Genomic DNA, 6,758 nt, shown 5'->3' with positions numbered 1-6,758 from the left:
ACTCCCGTGAAGCCACAGGGCATGCCAGTTGGAAAGCATGTCCCAGAACATGGGCAGTGAGCACACACACCCCACAGGTCCAGGATGAAGTCCTGTCCAGGAAAGGGATGGGAAGGTCCCATGAGTTCCCCACTGCTCCCCCAGAACACCTCAGAGCCCTGCCAAGGAGAAGCCCACTAAGTAGTGTCTCAGACCAGAAAATTCTCTGCCCAGGTTTCTCCCAGCAACAGAAAAGCAAAACCACCAGGAGCCCGTGAAGAATTCCCTCCCCCTCCCCCAGCCCATCACCACGCACCCTTCAGTGGCAGGAGCCCGCCCTGGGACAAGGGAGGCCTACAGGGAATTTATAATATGTGGTGTGTGGATCAATGCAAAAAAGCGATTGCTTTTTAACAGTGGACTTTCTTGTTCCCAGTCTAACCCTAAACAACAACCAAGGTGAAAGACGCAGCCATTTACATGGTTGAAGAAGGGGAACTCCGAACACTCTGTCTTGTGTTTCAAAGCCAGCTGCTGTCAAGGACATCCCGTTTTCAGGATTACCTTTTGTGGCACACATGGTCTGACCGCCCAGGACCAGCTCTCTTCGCGGGGCAAATTGGAGACAGGCAATGCTTTTTGTTTTTTGTTTTTTAAATATGTTATTTATTTGACTGAGCCACCCAGGCGCCCCAAGGCAATGTTTTCAATATCGCTGCTACTGGGCTGTCCGCACAACTCTGAAAAGTCTGCCCACAGAGTCCGTTGGCTGGGCATGGCCGGCTGGCTGGGGTTGGCCAGGCCAGGAGCCAAACCCCAAGCAGCCACTCACAGCCTTTCCCGCGCCGAGTTTCCTGGAGTTCTGATTGCGTCCCAGAGGCCCCGGCCCTTCCGGGATGGAGCATGAACTCACCCAGCAGCCCTAGGCATGCCACGGACTTGGCAGACGAGGCCCCGTTGAACTAGTGGGCCTGCTCCCGTGGTCAGGAGAACCGGGCCAGGCTGGCTTTCCAAACCACGGAGCTTGGGTTCCAACCCTTTGAAAGTCCTCCCTATAGCAAGGTGACCTTGGGCTGGTGATTCCACTGCCTGCTTCTGCCTCTGCAATCAAAAAGAAGAAAAATCCAGACCTGGGAAAGTAGTTGCCGTGAGCTAGAGTCCAGCCCAGAACGGCAGACACACAGCCGTCTGTCTGGAGCAGGTGTTGACGTTTATTGACTGTCTGCAGACGGGGGCTACATCAGGGGCTCTGGGGGCAACCGACCATCAGCCTCAAAGGAAGGCCCAGAAATACCACGTTACCTGTGCTGAACATTCTTTAAATCCTAGCCTGTGCCAGGGCTTCAGCCTAAACCTCACAGTCCTACCAGACACAGCACAAATCCAACAGCCAACAGAAACACGAACCACCATCCAGCAGGGGTCCCCTGGTCCGGGGTTCTCAAGCAGAGGCATGCCATACCCTCCTGGGGCCATTTGGAAATTTGGGGAGCGGAGTCTGGGTTGAGGGATGAGACTGGCATTTAGAGAGAAAGCAGCAGGGATGTGAACCCTCCAGCAATGCAGGAGACAATACCGCGCTCAGAATTGTCTCGCCTGTAGTGCCGACACCTGCCCTTGCTCAGCCCAAATTCATAGCCTTGTCTCCCTGGAATAAACATCACAGCCTCACACAGTTCCCTGCAGACCCAATGGCAGTCATAGAGAGGTTGTTTCCTCGGGTGTGGTGCCCATGGTCAGCATCCCATCTGTGCGTGTGGATAAGCACCTGCTCTTCCTTCACAGGCTTGTCACGAGGGGTCAGTGAGCTAATGTGTTTACAGGGCTGTGCTCGATAAGGAAAGCAATGTTCACTATTTAGGAACTGTTAGCCCAAGAATCTGGATCTGAACTTGTCGGTAGCAGACACAGTGGGGTCAAGTGGAATGAAGATTGATTGAATTCTAGAAAAATCTATCAAACCCCAGATCTACTTTTTTACCTGTAATGTCTTGGGCCAATCAGTTAGGCCAATCCAACTCTTCAGAGCTCCGTCCTTTTGCACCTGAGAATGTTCCTGAACATTCCTGAAATTAGGAACCGAGAGTGATTTGCCTGCTGTAAGGAGCAGTACAAAGTATCCCCCACACATGTCATCTACAGAGAAGCCTACACAGCTAGACAATCATCCCCATAGGTCAGTGTTTTCTTCTTCACTTAGGATGACATCATTTCCTCCGTGATTAAAAGTAATCAATGCAAAAACATACAGAAAGATGTTCCAGCTCACTAATAATAAAAGATGCATATTAAAATATCAAGAGACCATTTTTCATATAACACGTTGGCAAAGATTCAAAAGGCAAATGAGGCTCAGTGTTGGTGAGGGAAACAGTCTTCTTATATATAAACACTGTGGGCGGAAATATTAATTGATACAATATTTCTAGAAGACAATATGGCAAGACATACCAAAAATTATATGTACGTATGCATATATATACACACACACCCATATATATATATATAAAGGAAATAATTTAGTACTTACAAAATACTGTACAAAAATATTTATTGCAACTTTCCTTCCAATGGATAAAAATTAGGAATAGCCTGAATGTTCTTTAACTGGAGTTCGGTTAAATAAATAATGCGACATCTATTTATTGGAATATAGGCAGTCATTACCAAACATAAAATAGAGCTATATGCAATCTCATGGAAAGATGTGTAGATGAGATCACTAAGTGGTAAATAGCCAATTATTGGACAGTAGTAACTATGGTACGTCCCCATTGTGGTGCCAAAAAAAAAATTATGACTACATTTCACACATCTGAAAGAAAACATGCTAGATTCATTGGTTACCTAGGTGCTGGGGACAGAAAAGATTTTCAATTTATATCTGGAGGTGCATTATATCTAGAGGTATATTCTACCCAAATGCCAAGCAGTCAAAGGGTTAAAATTCAGGCCAAACCCTACACATAATTTTATGTTACAGCTTTATCCCAATTTTGATTAAGACTGCCATGAAATTTCAAGGGCTCTCATGGAATGCAGAAATGGCCCATCAGCTTAGAGGGATGTCTGCTAACCCGTCACTTGACCATTTTTGTCACTGAGGAGACGGTCACTTTCAACTGAGGTAGATGAAAAGCAAAATGCTTCGAAGAGAGCATCTCACTTTTCTCTTTTTCTTCGTTCTTCTCGTACTCTCTGCTATGTCTGCATCAAGGATCGTGGATCACAGATGCTCTCCGTGATTTTGGCGTGTTTCCTCCTTTTGAACGTTAAGGTGGTAAAGCGGCCGTCCTGTCCCTTGTTCATCCTCACAAAACACGCTGCCTTCTCAGATCAGGCTTTTTCTGGAGAGATTCGTGGCTTCAAGAAAAATAAACATTTCCAGTTAAAGCTGTTCTGAAAGGTTGTTTTATGTAATGTCATGAATGGTATTACAACAAATAATTCCAAAAAATGAGACTTAAAGACAATCTAATTTTCTTTATCAACTGCTATCACAAATTACCCTAGACTTATACAACAAACATTTCTTTCTCACGGTTCTAGAGGCTGAAGACCAAGAGCGAGGTGCCAGCAGATCTTGGGTCTTAGAAGGTCCCTCTTTTGGTTTGCAGACAGCAACCCCCCTTGCAGTGTCCTCACTCAGCACCAAGAGAGAACTGGGGTGCTCATCCCAACATGAGGCCCCAACCTGGTGACTCCACGGACCTCCCAAAAGCCTCACCTCTAAATACCACCACACTGGGGGTCATGGTCTCTGTGTATAAATTTGGGGGGTGGCAGAATGCAAACATTCAGGTCATAACACTAACTGACTTTTTTGTCTTGTTATTTTCTACACTTTCATAAAATTGCTGGTTCCCCAAAGGATATAAGAATATAATGTTTGTTTGTTTGTTTTCCCCAAAATCATCTAGCTAGCCTATTGTCTCCTACCCTGCACAAGAAGTGTCAGCTCTTCCCCTATTTATTTAACTATTTGAAAGTTTATAAATTCGTGCGTACAATTAACAACTTTCATTTTCATGGTTACCGTAGCACTTGGCTCTTACGATAATAAATGCACATTTGTACTTCAACTGATCGATAATATTTCAACATAAAAAGCGCAAAAGGGATTCCCACTCCAAGTTGCATCTAGAGGGCTTGCCTCTCTTGCAAAACAAGAGCATCACTATTAATAAATATGAATGCCACGCCTTGTTCCTAGCACCACTATTGTTGGGTTTAGAGACAACGCAATCCCCCAACCGCTGATCACACACAGGGTCGGAGATGCCAGAAATGACTTTGCAGTTGACATCTACTATCGGGCCTCCAAAGGCCAAGTCCAAAGCTGACACCAAATATCAGATTTGGACCAAATACCAAGGCCAGAGTTAGCCTTGAGCATATCTCAAACTTATTCTTATATTCATCTTATATTCATCAAATACTTACAAGAAGCAAGTATTTGTTTTATGATTGAACAGACATTTTTCTTAAAATCAACTAGTTCCCCATCCCTGGGGAAGAAGGTATGGGTAGGTAGCAATATTGGATTGAACCTCCCAATAGTTCCCAAACTTTTTGAATAGTGGTTGTTGTTTGATTGTTATTTGGTTGTGTAGACGATCTCGGGGCTTGCAGCCTCCCCTGAGATCACCACCGCTCAGAAGTTCCTCATGGGGACAGCTCTTTGCCCATCTCCACTGTCCCTCACTCCCAGGTGCTGCAGGGGCAGCTAGCTCGGCCAGATCTGACGATGTCTATCTAGCCCTGTGCCAAACTTTCTAGGACTTCTCTCGCTGACAGGGTAGAGCCTAATCCTTAAGGAGACAGTGAGCATCTCCCAAAAGATGGCCCCACCCTACGTTTCACAGGCCCCCTTCCCTCACCAACAATGCTCCCAGCACCCTGGACTCTGTTCCTCCCATTACCTTCCCCTCAGTGTTGTCCCCAGTGAACTTTACTTGTCCTTCATGATCTTGAGTCAACATCACCCCATCCACAAAGTCCTCTTCCACCCTGTTCCAGCAGAATTCATCTGTCCTCACAGCCAGCGTGTACAGAGTGCCCACCCCACTCTTCTGCAGATTCCTGAAAACAGGGACCACATCATGGCCACCTTCAAGACAGCCTCCTGCACATTTGTAGCAAATACATCCTTCCAGCAAAGGGAAGGATCTCAGCAAATGTGCAAAGAAAGAATGAATGAATAAATGAATGAGCATAGACAATTAATCCCAGATCTTTGTGTGAATTTTATACCTACCCCTTCATAACAATATGATATTTCTGAATAGGTTGCCAAAGCCAGAGTTGGAAATCACTGGACCATTGGTTTTCAAACCTCATTCTCTGGAGACGGATGGCCACCATGGGAGCCAGAAACAGGGCACCCTACGTACCCACTGTGCACAGAGCAGAACCTCTGGGTTCCTTACCTCCAGGTTCGCACATGTCCCTCCCAACCCTGCAGATGAAAAGAAGCACTATTCTGACTTCTTTCCCCACAGATTAGTCTTGCCTGTTTGTAAACTTCATCTAAGTTGAATCCTCAGTATGTACTCTTTAGAGACCATCTCCTTTTATTTAATATTTGGAGTTTAGCCCATGCACTTGTACGTTTTCTTAGTTTCTTGAAATAGCCAAATAGAACATCAATGAAGAAAAGAACTGGGGAAGCATAAAACACAAAAGCATGCGAGGCATAGTATCAGTAGCTGAGTCTCAGGCAGTCTGTAGACCGTAAGCTTCCTGAAAGTGAAAATGATGTCCTCTTCATTTTTCGGTATTTCCAGCCATCCAAATTAGGCCAAGCTCATAATTGGGGCCGGCCACATTTTGGTTGAATTGAAAATGGTTAGACAGCGTAGACCATCTGGCCTTCAGGTTGCTGTGTGTGTGTTTTTTTTACCCACAACCCATTTGCACCCCCATCTCCCCCGTGCAATTCCCCCCACCCCACCCCGCTCCGGACCCTGCCCTTTGTCTTTCCCCTCCTCGGGCTGTGCACAGAGCGTGTCCCTGGTTTTGGCCCAGTTGCTTGCCTTTCCAGACACCAGCATGACTCACCCAGTGGAGAGAGAGAGCGAGGAGGAACAGGGATGAGTGGCACAAAGTGCTAGTCAGAAAACTCTCGGGAGAGGCTCCCTGGTCAGGCCAGCAAGGGAAAGAGCTGGAAGCAGCAAGCCTACATACCACGCTCAGACAGGAGACAGAGGCAGACCCAAAGGGGCCCCAGCCTGGGCTCTGGACCTGGGAGCCACAGAGCGCCCCCCCTCACCCCCGCTGCCATCTCCCTCTGAACCCCCATGACCTTCCCTCCTCCGTGTGCACCACGGCCAAGTTTAGAGCTCACCCCAGCTGCTGGGGCACACTGTCACTCCAGCTGTTACTGAGCAATGGATTCCTGTTGCCAAGATATGGATTTGGTTTTAATAACAGTTAGTGCAAACACTGTAAATTTACTGCTGTGAGAGAGAGTTTTTGAAAACGTCCACTCTGGCTATAATTTTTCAGCCGCGCCAGCTGTTTGTGCTCAGCTCATACCTGACATGGTGCTTTGAAATAGCAATCACTGTATTTATAAGAAGGCAAGGACTCATAAATATGTCACAAGTGGAATATACAACGCCATATTTCACCATTCTCTATTTTAAAATTGTGAGTTATGGCTGCAGAAATGCACACCCATTAAAGGTGATATGATGTATTTTCTGCCCTGTTCAGGAGTCCATCCATCATCGAGACAATAAAGAAAACCGCACTTACTTTTTTCCTGTCGTCTGTAA

The 6,758-nt window shown here is 46.3% G+C and overlaps 1 long non-coding RNA gene across 1 annotated transcript; it reads right to left on the bottom strand.

Moving 5' to 3' along the window:
* Positions 1-653: 653 nt before the first annotated feature.
* Positions 654-5,057, bottom strand: LOC116581883. The gene is made up of 4 exons (XR_004282284.1): positions 4,902-5,057; positions 3,146-3,342; positions 1,961-2,045; positions 654-1,080 (listed from the first exon to the last, which is right to left on the bottom strand). It is a non-coding gene; the product is annotated as an uncharacterized LOC116581883 (long non-coding RNA).
* Between the last annotated feature and the right edge of the window lie 1,701 nt (positions 5,058-6,758).

The sequence above is a fragment of the Mustela erminea genome, chromosome 21 (genome assembly GCF_009829155.1).
Source record: "Mustela erminea isolate mMusErm1 chromosome 21, mMusErm1.Pri, whole genome shotgun sequence".
NCBI lineage: Eukaryota > Metazoa > Chordata > Mammalia > Carnivora > Mustelidae > Mustela > Mustela erminea.
Note: the sequence above shows the minus strand (reverse complement) of the source record. Positions and strands in the feature narration are given on the sequence as shown.